The sequence below is a fragment of the Ascaphus truei genome, chromosome 14 (genome assembly GCF_040206685.1).
Source record: "Ascaphus truei isolate aAscTru1 chromosome 14, aAscTru1.hap1, whole genome shotgun sequence".
Taxonomy (NCBI): Eukaryota; Metazoa; Chordata; class Amphibia; order Anura; family Ascaphidae; genus Ascaphus; species Ascaphus truei.
Window position 1 is genome coordinate 4,602,805 of NC_134496.1, and position 21,351 is coordinate 4,624,155.

General features: G+C 50.4%; 1 long non-coding RNA gene across 2 annotated transcripts in view; it reads right to left on the minus strand.

Moving 5' to 3' along the window:
- LOC142465562 (uncharacterized) overlaps positions 1–21,351 on the minus strand; it is an 86,971-nt gene that overhangs the window by 12,416 nt on the left and 53,204 nt on the right. Inside the window, exon 2 of one of the 2 annotated variants that reach the window (XR_012787922.1) lies at positions 6,347–6,456. This is a non-coding gene — a long non-coding RNA (uncharacterized LOC142465562). Of the gene's footprint in view, positions 1–5,901; positions 6,457–21,351 lie in introns of both variants that reach the window. The other variant, XR_012787923.1, reaches the window with a different exon arrangement.

Sequence of the window (21,351 nt, forward strand, 5' to 3'; positions counted from 1 at the left end):
CATATTGCTTGGATCACATTTTTATACATTTCAAAATGAGTAATACACCCCTTAAGGGGGCTGGCTTAGAGATAAATAATAATATGATGACTTATACAAAAAGACATATTGGTACATAAATATGCTGCATACGCTATATTCTTATCGATAATTTACCATAATGTTGACCTCTTAACTTTGTGACATAAGGGAGTTACTCTGTCCAGCCCTGTATGTACTGTAGCTGTCAGATAACAGATCCTACGGTCAGCAGAAATATCTAAGGCAGGTGAAATCGCTTACGAATGCTATTTCAATTTATTACATGACTCGTAGGAATTACACAAGGGTGGGTTAAATCCAGAAGCGATACTCTGCAGAATCAAAAATTCACAGTTCATTCACGAATGAAACAAATTGGCATACATACAAGCAAACGCTCAAAATGGCGGTTAGGCCAAAATGGAGGTGATGATAGCCACACACATTATCTCAATCTTCACAGTAACAGTGCCAGAGTGTGTACATACAGTTATACTAACGGTGTCAGGGCATAGATACAGGTATACTAATAGTGTCAGAGTGCGTACATACAGTTATACTAATGTTAGAGTGCATACACACACCTGTCTTCCTTACAATCTATCCTAAACGCTGCTGCCAGAATCACTTTACTCTTTCCTAAATCTGTGTCTGCGTCTCCCCTGCTGAAATCCCTCTCCTGGCTTCCTATCAAATCCTGTATCACACACTCAGTTCTCCTCCTCACTTTTAAGGCTATACACTCTTTTCCTGGAACAGGATTGTTAGTTTTCTGTGTACAGGCAATCCTCGTTTTACGATGAACGGCTTATCCGACGCTATGCAATGCATCCCTATGATCGTTTTTATGATGCCTGAACAGCTTATCCGACGCTTTGCAAAATTGCTACAATTGCCCAATCAGAAGGCTGCAGGTCAGGGAAATCATTCTGAACAGTCTGTGTGAAGGTTTAGTGGTGTATTTTAGGCCCTAACCATGTTTGATAAAAGCAAAAAGCAAAGTGCTGTTACGCCAAAAAGGATTAGAAAATCTATTACTTTGGAGACCAAGCAAAACATAATAAAGCGCTCTGAGAAAGGAGAGACGAACACAGAAATTGGACGTGCCTTGGATATACCTCGCACAACTATTGTGACAATAATAAAAGATAAGGCAAGAATCTTGGAACAGATCAAGGGCTCAGCACCTCTGCAAGGTACAACAATAAGGCAACGTGCTGGGCATATTGCTGAGGTGGAAAAACTCCTCATCATATGGCTGGAAGATCAATCCCAGCGTCATGTACCTATTAGTTTAGCCTTAATTCAGGCCAAGGCTTTGAGTCTGTATGAGGACATTAAGCACCAGCATGGAGAAGGGGCCACTGATGAAACGTTCACTGCAAGTAAGGGCTGGTTTATGCAGTTTAAAGAGAGGGCAAACTTGCATAACATTAAAGTGACCGGTGAAGCTGCTAGTGCTGATGAGGAGGCAGCTAAAACCTTCCCTGTTACATTGGCCAAAATGATAGATTATGGTGGCTATTGCGCACGTCAAGTTTTCAATGCAGACAAGACTGGGCTCTACTGGAAGAAAATGCCCAGCAGAAGCTACATTGCAAAAGAGGAAAAATCAATGCCTGGTTTTAAAGTGGCAAAGGACAGGCTGACTCTTCTGCTTGGATCAAATGCTGCAGGTGATTTCAAGCTAAAACCTTTGCTTGTTTATCATGCTGAAAACCCTAGGGCATTCAAGGGTTATGCAAAGAGCACACTTCCAGTGATTTGGAAGTCTAACCGTAAGGCATGGGTAACAGGGAGCCTTTTGAGGACTGGTTTCAGCATCATTTTATCCCAGCTGTGCAATTATATTGCACAAGGCAGAACCTTGATTTTAAAGCATTGCTGCTCCTGGACAATGCTCCTGGTCATCCCGTGTACCTGGATGACCACCATCCAAACGTCATTGTGGTGCTCATGCCCCCCCAACACCATCTCATTGATACAGCCGATGGACCAGGGGGATATTGCTTCCTTCAAGGGGGTTATCGCTTCCTTCAAGGCCTACTACCTTAGGCGAACATTTGTCCAGGCCAGGAGAGTGTCACGGTTGTGCTCGCCACAAACCAGGGTCGGACCACGAGGCTGAGGTGGGGTTGTAAAAGCACCGACCTTAGACCGCGCAGGCTGATCCGGATTGCACAGTTCGTAGTCATATGTAGCAGAATCAGGATTGGAGAAGACAGCATCGTCGTTGTACAAGCCAGGGTCAGGACAGGAGACGTCAGAATAAACATTGTCCACGCAGGAGTTCGGCAACAGGGAGTCAGGAAAGCCCCGCTTCAGCTTAGGAGCGCGGGGGAGGCCTCTGCGCATGCGGCGACCATGGCCCATGGTGCTGGTCACAGGAGGTGGAAGACTGACCAGATTACACACCGCCTAGCTGCACGGGTAAACCAGTGCACAGCGCAAGAGTCCTGAGCGGGCTGGGGAATCCTCTGTTTCAGCGCAGGAACCAGGACACGGCCTCTCTAGATTAGGGAAAGAGTAGGCCCCAGGAACCAGGAAGCTGAAGATACAGAGGGAAACCTCCGCTTCAGTGCAGGAATCCAGGAGGCTGAAGGACGCAGGGACGAAACCTCTGCTTCAGTGCAGGAATCCAGGAGACTGAAGGACGCAGGGACGAAACCACTGCTACAGCACAGGAGAACAGGAAGCTGAAGGACGCAGGACGGAACCTCCGCTTCAGCACAGGAGAACAAGCGGGAGCTTGAGGGAAGCTGAAGGACGCAGGACGGAACCTCCGCTTCAGCACAGGAGAACAAGCGGAAGCTTGAAGGAAGCTGAAGGACGCAGGGCGGAACCTCCGCTTCAGCACGGGAGAACAAGCGGGAGCTTGTGGCAGAACAGGTTGTGACATCCGGTAAGGACTATGCTCGGCAGGGAGCATTGTGGGAAAGCAGTACTTAAAGGCCAGCGGGCCAATCCCCGGCGGGGGTGTGAAGGTACTGCTCCAATGAGTGAATGCAATTCTAGGTTGCAGTGATAGGCTGCACAGCTGCAGTAGATACCAGAGGGAGTGTGTATTGCTTTGGTGAGTGAATCCAGGCTGCAGCAAACATCAGGAGAGCTGTTCCAGAACTGCACCGGTCTGCAAGGTAAGGCAACCAGTAAACCGCGGAGCGGATTCCTTACAGAGAGCAACTGATGTGGAAGGAGGTCCAACGTTGAAAGAATTTTGGAAGGGTTACAACATTCTCCATGCAGTAAGAAACATCGGCGAGGCATGGAATGAGGTCAAACAATCCAATTTAAATGGAGTTTGGTGTAATTTGTGCCCTGATTTTTGTGTCAGATGTCCAAGGCATTACAGAGACTGTTGCAGAGGTTACAGAAACTGTTGTGCAAATGGCCAGAGATCTCAACTTGGAGGTGGAAACCGAGGACATTGAGGAGTTGCTCGCCTCACATTCTAACGAGTTGAGCAATGAAGATCTGATGCAATTAGAAGAGCAAAAAATTGCTGAAGATGAGGCCCACCAATCTGCGGAAGTGGCACAGCCACGTAAATCTTTATCAACAAAAATGTTGGCTGCGGCATTCAAGCACATTGACAGCGCACTGGCCGTATTTGAAGAAAATGACCCCAACATTGAACAGAGTTCAACAGTCAGTCGTGGGGTGTCCAGCCAAATCAGCTGCTATAGAGATCTACACGCAGAAAAGGAAAGGATCTGTCCAGACTTCATTGAAGAGCTTCTTCAAGAGGCCCAAACCTTCAAGTCCACCTACATCACCTCCAAGAAGTCCGTTATCCGTTGAAGATCCACCCCCCCCCCCCCCCAATCATCATCCTCCAATAATTGATGGGGTTTTTTTTGCTCATAATGTACATTATTGTACAGAATATAGTTTTATTTTACCGTTCTGGAATCAATAAATATAATGTTTACATGATAATCTGTGTGTGCTGCATATCTTATTGCTTGAGTAAAATATTTTGTGTATTTTAGCATTAAAAATGCCTTCAGGAACGGAACGTTTGATTTAAACAGTGTTCCTATGGGAAAATGTGATTCGTTTACGACGCTTCGCTATCCGACGTCATTTTGAGTAACACATTGCGTTGGATAACCGAGGACCCCCTGTATCTTTGCAGCTCTCAGGCCAAAAGCTCTCCCCAGTTAAGTTACATGCTTTTCACCTGCTCTGTAACAGCCAGTGCCTGTGTATATTGCAACATTATTGTTACAAATAATCCCCTTTGCACAGCCACTTGTAGTTGCCCTGGCAACCTTCCAATGCTCATAATTGAGATTGGTTTAGCCCTCTTCCCCTGCCCTTCTCTGGTATTGTTTTGCCCCTTAGCTTGTTCTTGTCTGGAAGGAAAGTGAGCTCTCTCTTTTCAACAGCAGCCAAAGTGAGTAGACACTTCTTCCACTGCTCCCTCAGAAAGGAAATCCTTTTTACCTTCCCCTAAGAGAAGCACTTCCCTATAGCAGAACACCTTCCTCTCATAGCAAATTTCTCTTGTGAGGAGAATAACCTATCAATATCCACATACAAGAATTTATATTTCTGTTAACTCCTCTTAATAAAGTTGAAGAAAATAGAAGGACTTTGTGTGCTTTAAAAAGGGGACAAGTTAAGCTACATGGACTTACTCACATGCTACAAGTGAGCCTGGGTCCAGAATAAAGCCCCGTTCACACAGCGCACTTCGCGACTCTATGTGCGCGAGTTCGCGCCTCCATCTGCTGGGCGATGTGTGATCATCCCCAGAAGATGGAATGATCCAACACAGTTCGACATGCGGGGAGCGGAGAGCGGGGAGGGGGGGCTGTGTCACGAGCATTGTAAAATCACAGAAACATAACATACTGCACCGACACACTTTATTCGAGCAAATACCCAGTATGTACCTGGCAGATACCTGGAATGCGCCGCTCCTCACCTCTGACAAGCCCCGTTGCGTTTGCCTTCCCAGCCTGGGTTCATGCCTGGCTGACGGGCGGCTGATCTGTTAAATGATAATGATTAGGATTTAATAGGCTGCAATGCTTCGCGTGTCTACCAGATGGCATAAATTCATGAATTGTAATGCAGTATATATATATATATATATATATATATATATATATATATATACACTGTGCAGTATTGCAGCCAGCGGGAATAAAATGCTTCAATCCCTGCCTGGAAAATACCTCAATGCACTCGGGCAGAAAACAGTCACAAACCTCAATACACCCGGGTATACCCGAATTCGTGGGACTAGCCGAGCTCGAATAAAGTGTGTCGCCAGTGTAAGTGTGTGTGTGGATGGAGCAGGGAGCTGCTGAGTCTCTGGTCAATTTCAGCAGCCAATGCATTGATTGGCTGCTGAAATTGACGTCACGCTGCTGCAGCCGGAGATCACAGGTTCAAAAGACTCCCGTGACTGCAGTAGCGTTGTCGCTGTACTTTGCAGCCAATGGTAGTTTCAATACTGAACACTACCATTGGCCGCCAGGAGTCTGTGATGAACGCGCACACGTAAGCGCGTGCATGTTGTGTATCGCGCTGTGTGAGCGGGGCCTAACTCTTCTGCCCCTCCTTAAATCTCAGCCCTAATTTCCCTCTATTCACCATCCTGATCCTTGCATTCTGCTCAAGGATGTCTTCTCCCTACCCATTTGGTGTCTAGAGCCCTCTCCTGCCTTAAACCTTTCTCACTCACTATCCCACACCTCTGGAATGCCCTTCCCCCAATATCCGACTAGCACCCTCTTAAAACCCACCCCCTTAACAAAGCATTGGAGTAGCTCCGTGGCTGATACTATACACTTCATACATCGACCTAGGCCACTTGCAGACGCACTTACCAGAACCCCCTCTGTACATTCTTCCTACAGTACTTACCACTTAGATTGTAAGCTCTTCGGGGCAGGGACTTCAGGAACCAGGGTTAATGTTGTGTTCGGCTGGAATGTTGCAAAGTGTTATGTGACCTTTCCAAGTAACTCTTTTTATGTTACTCTTTTAATGTTGCAGTTAACCCCACCAATTAGGGGCTGGGTCATATTGGAAGCACCTGCCAATGTTTCTCCCTATATGTAGCCATGCTGTGCCATGGGATATAAGAGGTGGGGAAGGAGGCCCCTGTTTTAGACTCAGGATAAGTGCTGATCTATGTCAGTGTCAACTCCAGTGTTGGTACCAGGCCTGGAGTCCTGTTCCAGAAGACACTGCATGGAAGAACAGGAGAAATCTCTTTAGGGAGGTCCCTGCACCACGTTCTTTAGGGTAACCGCAGCTTCCGCAGTTGGGAGTGTGTTTGTTGTATGTCTGTAACAGTTGTGGATACCTTTTTTCCAATACATTCAATTTTATCATCTCTGTTGTTCTGTCTGGCAAATTGATCCCTTATGTGATCGTCCTGGTCTTCTGTGACAAAGGGTATAGGTGAATTTAGAGCTGCGATATAAAGAGAGGGGGATATACATAAATATACATATATACATGATGTCATGCATTAGAGACAATAGGAGAAAAAATGAGACCCATGAGTAACAGCTTGTAGCTGAGATATATGGAAGGCCAGAAAAGTAGATTGCAATTGTATATTTTTATACTACAAAGCATATAGTGAATTGTCAACACTTTTTTTTATAATAATCAAGCAATAATAATTATTATAGGAATTTACGTGTTCAGACGTGTACTCCAATGCGCCTGTAATTGATGCAGCTCCCTATAAAACCTCAGACACTCATTAAATAGGATAAATAGTCATTTGAAACCCTGTAGTGAAATTGTTGGTGTTTTGGCACCGGGAGAAATCCTGGTATAATGATCACATCGTTGACGCTTCTCGCTCGAGCACAGAGGATCCTCAGGGCAAGGAGAGGTTTGTGGTGTGGCAGCAACATAGGACAGAAAGCAAATAACATACCAATTGCATAATCATATCCTTCTCAATCTCTAATGTAAGCTTTTTGTGTACAGAGTACTTGTGGGTACTGGTTCTTGTATGGGTGAGTACATAGGATACCTTCTCCGTCTGCTATATGCAGTCAACATCAGGGATCATTTGGTATATATAAAAAAAAACACATGGAGGTAAGATATAGGTCTCCCTCAAACATGACAAAAGTTTGGAAATGCCATAACAGGTGCATGTTTGCAGTTATGTCAAATAGGATGGCATGCACTCGTCAAAAACTCTAGTGCTCATTCATAACAAGTGGGGGTTGGACTTAAAAGCCCCTAAGCACTGTGGGTAATTTTAACTAGGTGGTGCAACCCATAAGAGGCCTTTGAGCACGTGGAGGACACCTCACCGCTCATTGAAATGAATGAGCCTTAAGGTGTCTTCCGGCTTCAGAAGATGCCTGCGTTGCTTAGCAACCTGTGGGAGAACATACTGTATGTTTGTGTAACGGGTATTCCACCCCACCCAATCTCATATATAGTGTGGGTGAGTAGAACATGTGGTGTTACCGGTGTGGTGCGTATACCTGCAGGCTCACAGGAGGTCTGAGCCTCCGCTAGTGAGAGCCTGGGGTGAATCCTCTGGAATGTTTCTTCCTTCAGCGCCTCCACCTATGTAGGATTCTATGGAAATGTAGAATGACCCTAACATAGGAACCCACTCAGAAACCACATACACCAGTATTATGGATAACAGGTTTACTGAATGAACAAACACTTTACTAACGCACATATAAGACATTACACAACATCATAACCTTATGCTATAACCGTATCACCTTCTGCCCAATGTCTGGTGTTCCCACCCAGTGTCCAGTAATCCCCACCCAATGTTCCGTACTCCTACGGAGGTCGTGGGTGACTGCGCAGTCACTAAATTATCTAATAGGCCTGTTGGTGCACATATGTAGAAATACCTTCCGAGCACTCCGATGCTCGGGCCTGCAACACTCTTCTCAAAGGGTCAGACGTGCGATGCATCCGTCTGATCCTATCCAGGTACTTCTCCAGGAACCCCAACGAGGGTCCCACCGCTTCACGGGAACACAACCGAATCACGGCAACACCAACCGCATCACGGGAACAGCAACCGCCGCTATCCCTATCTATCCCTAAAGTGACAGGAACCCTAACCTAGGGCCTGTCCCTGATGAACCGCAACCTGGGGTGGCTTGGGGAACTCTCCTAAGGCCTGCGGAGTAATAACCTGCCCCACTCCCTTAGCTACCCAAGTCCCTAATCCTCCCTAACATCTAGCTACTCGCTACTCCTAACAGCCTGCAGCAGACACACAGCTCTCACCGTCAGCCTGCAGACATTCACACACGCTGCACACACTGCGCCCAGCACATGCAGCGACACACACACAGCTGGCAATCGTACACAGCCACCTGGATACCCGCAGCAATAATCCACTGCACACGCTCTGTGCCTATTTGCCAGTGCGCACAGCACTACCAGCTGTGGCACTGCCAAACCTGCACCTTTCGCACCTAAGGGTAACCTCCTTATCTAGGGCCGTCCCTCTTCAGTTACCCCCTGCCCTTACCGGGAATTGGGGCCTGCCTGGGGACCTAAGGAGAACCCTTACCTGGTGCAGGAGCCACGCGCTCCCTACACCCTTCCTACTCCTTCCTCTGCCTCTTCCTGACTGACTCATGCAAAGCCCGGGAAATGTATCTCTTTTCCCGGGCTGAGCTTCCTCCAGCCCTATTGGCCACTATCAGGCACCTGGTGCCTGTCTCGCTATGCCCCATGGGAGTTGTAGTCCCATGGAGCCTAAAAGCACATAGGGACCGCGTGCGCGCCTCTCCTGCGCATGCGCGAGCAGCTAATGGCCGCCTCACTGTTTCCCTACCTATTCTCCCGCTCGTGCGACTCTTCCCTGCCCTCGCGCGATCTTCTGCGCATGCGCGACTAGCTCGGGCCGCCGGGGACTCGCTGCGCATGCGCGAACCGGCGCAACATGGCGGCGCCCTGTGCAAGAGCCGCCGGAGATCTCCTGCACTCCGGCGAGCTCCCTCCTCGGCCCCCACCCTCCTGAATGGCCGTCGGGTCTGCCGCTTGCCTCTGGCAGTACCCGACAGCGTCCGTGGCCACGGAGGCTCCCTGGGGGGTCGAGGGGAGAAAAAGGTAACCTGGCTACATTTGGAACAGTCTATTCCGCCAGAGTATCCTGTACAGATGTAGATGTGTTACTGGTATACAGTATGATCACTAGAACTACTTCGGTTAAAAACTTTATTGTACAAAAAAAAAAATAAAAAACAGTTTTCAGAAACAGCAATTTACCCAATGTTACTGCACAAAAGCTGATCTCCGCAAAATTTCACATGCACAGTGGTAAAAACACAGCCAAAATGTGCAGTGTTTAACAGGCCACGCCAATTTTTGGTTTGGAAACTATAAAAGTCTAAGAATTGTGATTTTAATTAAATGTTAAGTCAACCAATAACAGTCTGGTCAAATATAATGATGTTCACTGGGTCTATATACACTGAAGTGCATTAGCCATTATTTATAACTAGCTGAGAGCCCCGGCGTTGCCCGGGATGTTTGTGGTGTGGGTGTGGCATTTGGGTGAGGAGTGGTCAACGCGGCCCATGTGCGGTGGTACTGCTGCTGTGTCTGTACTGATGGTGATTGTATCGGTGTGCTGATTTGGGAGGGTTTGGTGTTGATGTGGGGGTGCGGATGTGGGTGTGCCGATGGGGGAGGTGCAAAGGTGCCGATGTGTGGGTGCTGATGGTGTTGATGGGGGCTGGGAATGGCGGGGAGCCGAGAATGCCAGTGTGCTGGGGGGGCATGGGATAGCGGTGTGCTGATGTGGTGGTGCTGGGGATAGTGTGTGTGTGTGTATACGTGTGTGTGTATACACGTGTGTGTGTATATACATGTTTGTGTGTGTGTATACATGTTTGTGTGTATACATTGTATGTGTGTGTATACATGTGTACGTGTGTGTATACATGTGTGTGTATACATGTGTGTGTATACATGTGTATGTATACACATGTGTGTATACACATGTGTGTGTATACACGTGTGTGTGTATACACATGTGTGTGTAGACATTGTGTGTATGTATATATTGTGTGTGTGTGTGTGTGTATACATGTGTGTGTATACACGTGTGTATACATGTTTGTGTGTGTGTATACATGTTTGTGTGTATACATAGTATGTGTGTGTGTGTGTATACATGTGTGTGTGTGTGTGTGTATGTGTGTGTGTGTGTATAAATGTGTGTGTATACATGTTTGTGTGTGTGTGTGTATACGTGTGTGTATACATGTGTGTGTATACATGTGTGTGTATACACGTGTGTGTGTGTGTATACATGTGTGTGTATACATGTGTGTGTATACATGTGTGTGTGTGTGTGTGTGTATACGTGTGTGTGTATGTCTCCATGTGTGTGTGTGTATGTATCCATGTGTGTGTGTACGTGTACATGTGTGTGAGTATACGTGTACATGTGTGTGTGTACGTGTCTACGTGTACATGTGTGTGTGTGTGTGTCTACGTGTACATGTGTGTGTCTACGTGCGTGTGTGTACGTGTGTGTGTCTACGTGTGTGTACGTGTGTGTGTGTCTACGTGTATGTGTGTGTCTACGTGTGTGTGTGTGTGTGTGTGTGTGTGTGTCTACGTGTGTGTGTCTACGTGTGTGTGTATATGTGTGTGTGCGTATACGTGTGTGTGTGTATACGTGTGTGTGTGTGTATACGTGTGTGTCTACGTCTGTGTGTGTGTGTGTACGTGTGTGTACGTGTGTGTGTACGTGTGTGTGTACGTGTGTGTGTACGTGTGTGTGTGTCTACGTGTGTGTGTGTCTACGTGTGTGTGTGTGTGTCTATGTGTGTGTGTGTGTGTCTACGTGTGTGTGTGTGTGTCTACGTGTGTGTGTGTGTGTCTACGTGTGTGTGTCTACGTGTGTGTGTGTCTACGTGTGTGTGTACGTGTGTGTGTACGTGTGTGTGTCTACGTGTGTGTCTACGTGTGTGTGTGTTTACGTGTGTGTGTGTCTACGTGTGTGTGTGTCTACGTGTGTGTGCGTGTCTACGTGTGTCTGCGTGTCTACGTGTGTCTGCGTGTGTCTACGTGTCTATGTGTGTCTGCGTGTCTACGTGTGTCTGCGTGTGTCTGCGTGTCTACGTGTGTCTGCGTGTCTACGTGTCTACGTGTGTCTACGTGTCTACATGTGTCTGCGTGTGTCTGCGTGTCTACGTGTGTCTGCGTGTCAGCGTGTATACGTGTGTCTGCGTGTATACGTGTGTCTACGTGTATACGTGTGTCTATACGTGTGTGTACACGTGTGTCTACGTGTGTGTACGTGTGTGTGTGTCTACATGTGTGTGTGTATACGTGTGTCTACGTGTGTGTATGCGTGCGCCTACGTGTGTGTGTATACGTGTGTGTACGTGTGTGTGTACGTGTGTGTGTGTGTACGTGTGTGTGTACGTGTGTGTACGTGTGTGTACGTGTGTGTACGTGTGTATACGTGTATACGTGTGTCTGTGTGTATACGTGTGTCTGTGTGTATACGTGTGTCTGTGTGTATACGTGTGTCTGTGTGTATACGTGTGTCTGTGTGTCTACGTGTGTCTGTGTGTCTATGTGTGTCTGTGTGTCTACGTGTGTCTGTGTGTCTACGTGTGTCTGTGTGTCTACGTGTGTCTGTGTGTCTACGTGTGTCTGTGTGTATACGTGTGTATATGTGTGTGTGTGTGTCTACGTGTGTGTCTGTGTGTATACGTGTGTCTGTATAGGTGTGTGTATGTATAGGTGTGTGTGTGTGTGTGTGTCTACGTGTGTGTGTGTGTGTGTCTGTGTACGTGTGTGTGTGTCTGTCTACGTGTGTGTGTGTGTCTGTCTACATGTGTGTGTGTGTGTGTCTGTCTACATGTGTGTGTGTGTCTACATGTGTGTGTCTGTGGACGTGTGTGTGTGTCTGTCGACGTGTGTGTGTGTGTCTACATGTGTGTGTGTGTGTCTACATCTGTGTGTGTGTCTACATGTGTGTGTGTCTACATGTGCGTGTGTGTGTGTGTGTGTACATGTGTGTGTGTGTGTGTGTGTACGTGTGTGCGTGTGTGTGTGTGTGTGTGGTCTCTGTATGTGTGTGTCTCTGTGTATGTGTATGTATATATATATAGAGATATATATATATATAGTGTGTGTGTGTACGTGTGTGTGTGTGTGTGTGTGTACGTGTGTGTGTGTGTGTGTCTGTGGTCTCTGTGTGTGTGTTTCTCTGTGTATGTGTATGTGTATGTATATATATATATATATATATATATATATATATATATATATATATATTTATGTATAGAGATATATATATATATAGTGTGTGTGTGAGGGCGGGAGCCCCCCCGCTGCCCTCCGGCTCGAGGTGAGGCCTCCTGCAGGGCGGGAGCCCCCCCGCTGCCCTCCGGCTCGAGGTGAGGCCTCCTGCAGGGCGGGAGCCCCCCCGCTGCCCTCCGGCTCGAGGTGAGGCCTCCTGCAGGGCGGGAGCCCCCCCGCTGCCCTCCAGCTCGAGGTTAGGCGGCGGTGCCGAGGAGCGTTGCAGGCGGCGCCGGGTAGGCTGCTCTTTGCTGTGAGGGGGGGTGGGAGAGGTGAGCCGGTGCCGAGGAGCGTGCGCCGCTGCCTCACCCGTCCTGCCGCTGCCTCACTCATCCGGCCGCTCCCACGTGGATGTGAGGCGGGAGGCCGCGTGTTGTGGCCGCTCCCCTGCTGTGCCCCGGGCGCTCGCTCCGCTCCCCCGCTGACTGTAGCGGCGCCGGGGTGTGAGCTTGGGGGGGGGGGTGAGCTTGGGGGGGGGGGGGGTGAGCTTGGGGGGGGTGAGGTGTGTGTGAGCTTGGGGGGGGGGTGGGAATGTGTGTGTGTGTACACGGGACTCCGGGTAAGTTCGGGCACAGGGGGGGTGGGGAAGTTGAGGTGCGGTCCAGCTGACAGGGGAGAGTGAGGGGCACCGGGAGGGGATTGTGTGTGTGTGTGTCCCCGTCCGTGTCCGTGTGTGTGTGTCCCTGTGTGTGTGTGTCCCTGTGTGTCCTTTGGCCCGTCACTCCGCCTCAGGCCAATGAGAGGTGTGCGGGGGCGGGCCAAGGGACCAATGAGATTTCCCCTAGGGACACCGGACATCCAGGCAGGCAGGCATACAGTGCTTTCACTAATATAGTATAAGATTAACCATCAAATATGGGGATTGAACAGATCTCTGACTATAAAGACACAGAACTGCAATTTTACAATTTCCTTGACTGACAGAGGTATTTTGAGAATCTTAGCAGAAATGTATCAGGTAACTTTGCACCACTTGTGTGGGAGAGTAATTTGAAGAGTTACCATAAGCAGCAATATGAGGAGTTAAAGAGCAAGTGTAGGACACATGATATTTAAGTTGTGCCAATGTACAACATAATTACCTCCATCGCATTTCACAGTCATCTTGTTGCTCCTTGGGAATAAGCCATCCAATGATTACGAAATGTGTGTATAACAATTAATGGTGCAATATCTGATCCCGTATTTTGATAAAAAGACATAATTGTTTTCCTAGTTGATGTCACCTTTTAAAAGTACAATCATCTCTTGTCACGCCTGTATGCCCGCAGACCTGGCCAGTCCCCAGTACTGAGGTGGGAAGGGTATTACCACGCACCCACAGCAGTGAGGGCATGCCCGGAGTGTGGTATGGCGTTGCCGGGCCTGTTTAGAGATGGTTAGTTATACTTGCAACGCCTTTGGAGTTCAGAGTCAGAGTAGTGGTGTCCGTGCGCCAGAGTCCAGGGATACAGAAGTCAGAGTCATCAAGTTCGTAGGCCAAAGTCCAGGGGTCACAGAGGTCAGCAAGGTAGAGTTCATAGACAGGGTTCAAGGGCAACAGAGAGCAGAGTAATCCAGGACGAGCAGAGGTCAAACCAGGGAAATCCAGGGGTAAGCAGGAGCAGGAACAAAGCTGGAACACAGAGGAGAGCCAAGCATAGGACTGCACACACAGGGGTAACAAGAGCTATGCAGAGCAATGAGAGAAAGGACACACGGGTTATAAAGGAGGGAACACCAATAGGAGAGAGAGGAGGAGCAGAGGGTGAAGTGGGAGACAGCAGGGATAGGTGAGAAGGAGAGAGGGAGGAGACAGGGGAGCCAGTGAGAGTGATCGCCTGCAGGGCATGAGAGGAGGAGCCAGGAGGCTGAGAAAGCCTAGAAGAGGCGCGTGTGCGCGCACCCTCTGTAAGTGTAGAGTGCGCGCGCACAGGCTGCGTCACGAGGCGCGCGGAGCACTGCGCCGCGGGGGCACTCACTGAGGATGAGGGAGGAATGGAGGGAAGAGCCACCGGAGGTAAGGGGACAGGAGTAGAGACCGAGGGGGGCCGTGAGCAGGGAACGCCGCAGCATGGCCCCGGGGACCGAGCGGGTGCGCGAGCCTTGTGGGGAGCGCGCGCTGGCGCCGGGATAGCGTCAGAGGCTGCCGGAGAGGGGCAGCTGTGGGTAGAGGAAGGGAGGCTAGCAGGGGAAGAATCAGAGAGGGTAGGCAAACGTGGGACGTCAGGGACACATGGAGGGGAAGGAATCCCCTGAACCGTCACATCTCTATGTTTAAAGGAAGGAAATGTCTTACCTTTCTGAAAAGCTGGCCCTGTTGCTGTAGGTCCTTCGAAACTTCCGTGAGCCTTTCTAAGTGGTGAGAGCAATCCTACTGTCTGGGATAGACCAACATGGCTGCTGTTGCCATTTAGTTTGATGCCATTCCCTCACTTGGAGGGAAATCAAATACAAATTGAGAATGAGGCAAAACAGGGGATTCTGGGAGAGCAAATTACAGAGTCTCCCCGATAATTGTCAATCCTTAAAACCAAACTAGTTGATGAAAGTAGATAGTAGGAAATGTAGGTTAACAATGTAATGTGGGAGAATGTTGCACACCGAAAATCTAAATTAAGTCTGAGATACTAATACCGGTGATCTCTAACTCTATGAGGGAAGGCCCGCTGCAATCCCAGGTACAGGATACACAGGGAAGGCCCGCTGCAATCCCAGGTACAGGATACACAGGGAAGGCCCCGCTGCAATCCCAGGTACAGGAGACACAGGGAAGGCCCCGCTGCAATCCCAGGTACAGGATACACAGGGAAGGCCCGCTGCAATCCCAGGTACAGGAGACACAGGGAAGGCCCCGCTGCAATCCCAGGTACAGGAGACACAGGGAAGGCCCCGCTGCAATCCCAGGTACAGGAGACACAGGGAAGGCCCACTGCTATCCCAGGTACAGGAGACACAGGGAAGGCCCGCTGCTATCCCAGGTACAGGAGACACAGGGAAGGCCCCGCTGCAATCCCAGGTACAGGACACACAGGGAAGGCCCGCTGCAATCCCAGGTACAGGAGACACAGGGAAGGCCCCGCTGCAATCCCAGGTACAGGACACACAGGGAAGGCCCACTGCTATCCCAGGTACAGGAGACACAGGGAAGGCCCACTGCTATCCCAGGTACAGGAGACACAGGGAAGGCCCGCTGCAATCCCAGGTACAGGAGACACAGGGAAGGCCCGCTGCAATCCCAGGTACAGGATACACAGGGAAGGCCCGCTGCAATCCCAGATACAGGAGACACAGGGAAGGCCCGCTGCAATCCCAGGTACAGGAGACACAGGGAAGGCCCGCTGCAATCCCAGGTACATGAGACACAGGGAAGACCCGCTGCAATCCCAGGTACAGGATACACAGGGAAGGCACGTTGCTATCCCAAGTACATGAGACACAGGGAAGGCCCGCTACTATCCCAGGTACAGGATACACAGGGAAGGCCCGCTGCAATCCCAAGTACATGAGACACAGGGAAGGCCCGCTGCAATCCCAAGTACATGAGACACAGGGAAGGCCCCGCTGCTATCCCAGGTATAGGATACACAGGGAAGGCACGTTGCTATCCCAAGTACATGAGACACAGGGAAGGCACGCTGCAATCCCAAGTACATGAGAGACAGGGAAGGCACGTTGCTATCCCAAGTACATGAGACACAGGGAAGGCCCGCTGCAATCCCAAGTACATGAGACACAGGGAAGGCGCGCTGGTATCCCAGGTACAGGATACACAGGGAAGGCCTGCTGCAATCCCAAGTACAGGATACACAGGGAAGGCCCACTGCTATCCCAGGTACAGGATACACAGGGAAGGCCCGCTGCAATCCCAGGTACAGGAGACACAGGGAAGGCACGTTGCTATCCCAAGCACAGGAGACACAGGGAAGGCCCGCTGCAGTCCCAGGTACAGGAGACACAGGGAAGGCACGTTGCTATCCCAAGTACATGAGACACAGGGAAGGCCCGCTGCTATCCCAGGTACAGGAGACACAGGGAAGGCCCGCTGCAATCCCAGGTACAGGAGACACAGGGAAGGCCCGCTGCAATCCCAGGTACAGGAGACACAGGGAAGGCACGTTGCTATCCCAAGCACAGGAGACACAGGGAAGGCCCGCTGCAGTCCCAGGTACAGGAGACACAGGGAAGGCACGTTGCTATCCCAAGTAAAGGAGACACAGGGAAGGCCCGCTGCTATCCCAGGTACAGGAGACACAGGGAAGGCCCCGCTGCAATCCCAGGTACAGGAGACACAGGGAAGGCCCACTGCTATCCCAGGTACAGGAGACACAGGGAAGGCCCGCTGCAATCCCAGGTACAGGAGACACAGGGAAGGCCCCGCTGCAATCCCAGGTACAGGACACACAGGGAAGGCCCACTGCTATCCCAGGTACAGGAGACACAGGGAAGGCCCACTGCTATCCCAGGTACAGGAGACACAGGGAAGGCCCGCTGCAATCCCAGGTACAGGAGACACAGGGAAGGCCCGCTGCAATCCCAGGTACAGGAGACACAGGGAAGGCCCGCTGCAATCCCAGGTACAGGATACACAGGGAAGGCCCGCTGCAATCCCAGATACAGGAGACACAGGGAAGGCCCGCTGCAATCCCAGGTACAGGAGACACAGGGAAGGCCCGCTGCAATCCCAGGTACATGAGACACAGGGAAGACCCGCTGCAATCCCAGGTACAGGATACACAGGGAAGGCACGTTGCTATCCCAGGTACAGGATACACAGGGAAGGCCCGCTACTATCCCAGGTACAGGATACACAGGGAAGGCCCGCTGCAATCCCAAGTACATGAGACACAGGGAAGGCCCGCTGCAATCCCAAGTACATGAGACACAGGGAAGGCCCGCTGCAATCCCAAGTACATGAGACACAGGGAAGGCCCCGCTGCTATCCCAGGTATAGGATACACAGGGAAGGCACGTTGCTATCCCAAGTACATGAGACACAGGGAAGGCACGCTGCAATCCCAAGTACATGAGAGACAGGGAAGGCACGTTGCTATCCCAAGTACATGAGACACAGGGAAGGCCCGCTGCAATCCCAAGTACATGAGACACAGGGAAGGCCCGCTGGTATCCCAGGTACAGGATACACAGGGAAGGCCCGCTGCTATCCCAAGTACAGGACACACAGGGAAGGCACGTTGCTATCCCAAGCACAGGAGACACAGGGAAGGCCCGCTGCAGTCCCAGGTACAGGAGACACAGGGAAGGCACGTTGCTATCCCAAGTACATGAGACACAGGGAAGGCCCGCTGCTATCCCAGGTACAGGAGACACAGGGAAGGCCCGCTGCAATCCCAGGTACAGGAGACACAGGGAAGGCCCGCTGCAATCCCAGGTACAGGAGACACAGGGAAGGCACGTTGCTATCCCAAGCACAGGAGACACAGGGAAGGCCCGCTGCAGTCCCAGGTACAGGAGACACAGGGAAGGCACGTTGCTATCCCAAGTAAAGGAGACACAGGGAAGGCCCGCTGCTATCCCAGGTACAGGAGACACAGGGAAGGCCCCGCTGCAATCCCAGGTACAGGATACACAGGGAAGGCCCGCTGCAATCCCAGGTACAGGAGACACAGGGAAGGCCCCGCTGCAATCCCAGGTACAGGAGACACAGGGAAGGCCCACTGCTATCCCAGGTACAGGAGACACAGGGAAGGCCCGCTGCAATCCCAGGTACAGGAGACACAGGGAAGGCCCCGCTGCAATCCCAGGTACAGGACACACAGGGAAGGCCCACTGCTATCCCAGGTACAGGAGACACAGGGAAGGCCCGCTGCTATCCCAGGTACAGGAGACAGGGAAGGCCCGCTGCAATCCCAGGTACAGGAGACACAGGGAAGGCCCGCTGCAATCCCAGGTACAGGATACACAGGGAAGGCCCGCTGCAATCCCAGATACAGGAGACACAGGGAAGGCCCGCTGCAATCCCAGGTACAGGAGACACAGGGAAGGCCCGCTGCAATCCCAGGTACATGAGACACAGGGAAGACCCGCTGCAATCCCAGGTACAGGATACACAGGGAAGGCACGTTGCTATCCCAAGTACATGAGACACAGGGAAGGCCCGCTACTATCCCAGGTACAGGATACACAGGGAAGGCCCGCTGCAATCCCAAGTACATGAGACACAGGGAAGGCCCGCTGCAATCCCAAGTACATGAGACACAGGGAAGGCCCCGCTGCTATCCCAGGTATAGGATACACAGGGAAGGCACGTTGCTATCCCAAGTACATGAGACACAGGGAAGGCACGCTGCAATCCCAAGTACATGAGAGACAGGGAAGGCACGTTGCTATCCCAAGTACAGGAGACACAGGGAAGGCCCGCTGCTATCCCAGGTACAGGATACACAGGGAAGGCCCCGCTGCAATCCCAGCTACAGGAGACACAGGGAAGGCCCGCTGCTATCCCAGGTACAGGATACACAGGGAAGGCCCCGCTGCAATCCCAGCTACAGGAGACACAGGGAAGGCCCCGCTGCAATCCCAGGTACAGGATACACAGGGAAGGCCCGCTGCTATCCCAAGTACAGGACACACAGGGAAGGCCCGCTGCAATCCCAGGTACAGGACACACAGGGAAGGCCCGCTGCTATCCCAGGTACAGGATACACAGGGAAGGCCCGCTGCTATCCCAGGTACAGGAGACAGGGAAGGCCCGCTGCAATCCCAGGTACAGGAGACAGGGAAGGCCCGCTGCTATCCCAAGTACAGGAGACACAGGGAAGGCCCGCTGCTATCCCAAGTACAGGAGACACAGGGAAGGCCCGCTGCAATCCCAGGTACAGGATACACAGGGAAGGCCCCGCTGCAATCCCAGCTACAGGAGACACAGGGAAGGCCCACTGCAATCCCAGGTACAGGACACACAGGGAAGGCCCGCTGCTATCCCAGCTACAGGAGACACAAGAAAGGAAGAGTAGAGGCTCCACAGATTTTATAAATGCAATAATTTATTGAAGCCAAATAACGTGTCCAACTGACAAAGGCTGCTGTGACAGCCGAAATGTTGGACACTTTATTTGACTTCATTAGATTATTGCATTTATAAAATTTGTGGAGCCTCTACTCTTCCTTTGTTGTGTAAAATGTAGGTTAATACATGTAATCTTATTAACTTTTTGTACCAATGTTGAACTCCCACCTTTTTGGGGGAAGAAATATTTTGCTAAAAATATAAAGGATCAAGAACCAGTCAGGAGATTGCTGCAAAACAAGTTCACATTGGGTTACTTTGACACTCTCCGTCACTTTGCATAAATGTATCAAAGTGCTGTGGTGTCATTTTGCTCTACTTTTGCCATTACTGTACAATTGGTTTTCTGTATACACTTCCAGCCTCTCTCAGCCCATTTGGGACCATTTTAAATGAATGCTATCTATGACGCATTATTACTAAGAGTTAGAGATTTTGGAAATGTTTGCAGAAGGTCATGAAGTCGGCTACATTTGCAGGATTTATTTAGTAAAAAAAATTGCAGGGTCATAGAACTTTTGAAATGTTGCACCCTTTTTTCATAGGCCTCCACCTAAGCAAAACGATTCCTGCGCTCCTACCATTTACAGTGGCGACACAGTTTATCGCACTGCGGCCAGATCCGCAAGCCGGGAGATTTCCCGGCTTGCTAGTGGCCGCCCCTCGGCGTGCCGCGCGTCACCGACGCGCGGTCACGCGTCATCGGGAGCCTGAGCCCCCTGCACGCGCGTCCAGGGCTCCCCGAGGGAGCCCTGGTGTCCCGCGATGTGGGGGACGGCGGCAGGGGGTTCCGGGGGACCCGGCGGACCCGGCAGCGGTAGGGAGAGCGCCCCGATCGGAGGGCGCTCTTCCGCTGCTTCGGCGCGCGCCCGTCACTCTCGGGCGCGCGCCAGGCTACTGCTGCGGCCAAGAACGGGCAAATGCTCGAATAAACTCTGCCGCAGCAGTAGGCTAAAATAAAAAAGTAATCTCATGAATAAGGGTTATTTAGTTAAACCCTTTGGCCAAAGCGTTATAAACCTGCAGCCACGTTAAGGCATAACCAAATGTGCAGGTACCTACACTGAATATATGTACTTATTCCCATGGACTGGTGAAAATGTGAGAAAGCCCTGAAGGGGTTAAATAAAGCATATCCTTTTGTGAGTAGTGCAATTAAAAGCTGTACAAAGCCAGTATCATAGTTACCTTACTATAGAGGTAAACTGTGGGTGCACAAATTCCCTGGTGTGAATAGAATAAAACTTACCACCTCCATCTAAGTAACATGTTTATGAATTTGAGAAATGGATACAAAGCCTGTGAGAAATGGGGCCAGTTCACACCTATTCACTAAAGGTGCAAAACTTTAGCACACCCTAATGCCCAAAGGAAAAAGGGGGAAATATCCCACTATGGTCAGGGGGCAATACTGTATGGCAAGTGTCCCAAACAAAACAGGAGCAAATTGCGTCACTTTGACTCTACAGCACGTTGTCCGTGTGTTAAGCGGAGGAGATAGACAGCACAACATTAGAGTGAGATGCATCAAAAATCAGATCAGCCACAGTTTTCCCAGGACTGAACTTTTCACTTAGGTCCCGGGAGGGGAGGCAGTCGGAACCCCAAATTTGTTGAGGGGATGGGTGCAAAATATGTTGAGTGAAAGGGGGTTTACGGGGTTCTAAATGTTTTGCTGGGGGAGGGGGCTAAATTAATTGTTGACTGGGGAAGGAGGCTTCTGGGAGCTACATTGGTTGTTGAGCGGGACTTCTGCAGAGCACTATGAAGTATATGGTCTGCCCAGTGGATAGAAACTCACATGTGTATATCTTTGTGAGAAATATAATCTGGTGGTCTCTTTGGGGTTTCTGATTGTTAATCTGAAGGGACAACTTGCAATCTTGAAGTACATTGACAATCTTAAAAGGAGTTCACTGGTCACTGAGCAGGACCTGGTTGGAACTAGTGGTGTGCAGGGTGGAGTTGTGAGTGAGGACCAGATGAGGTAGCTACTGTAGTTGGGTGCTAGCAGGGAAAGC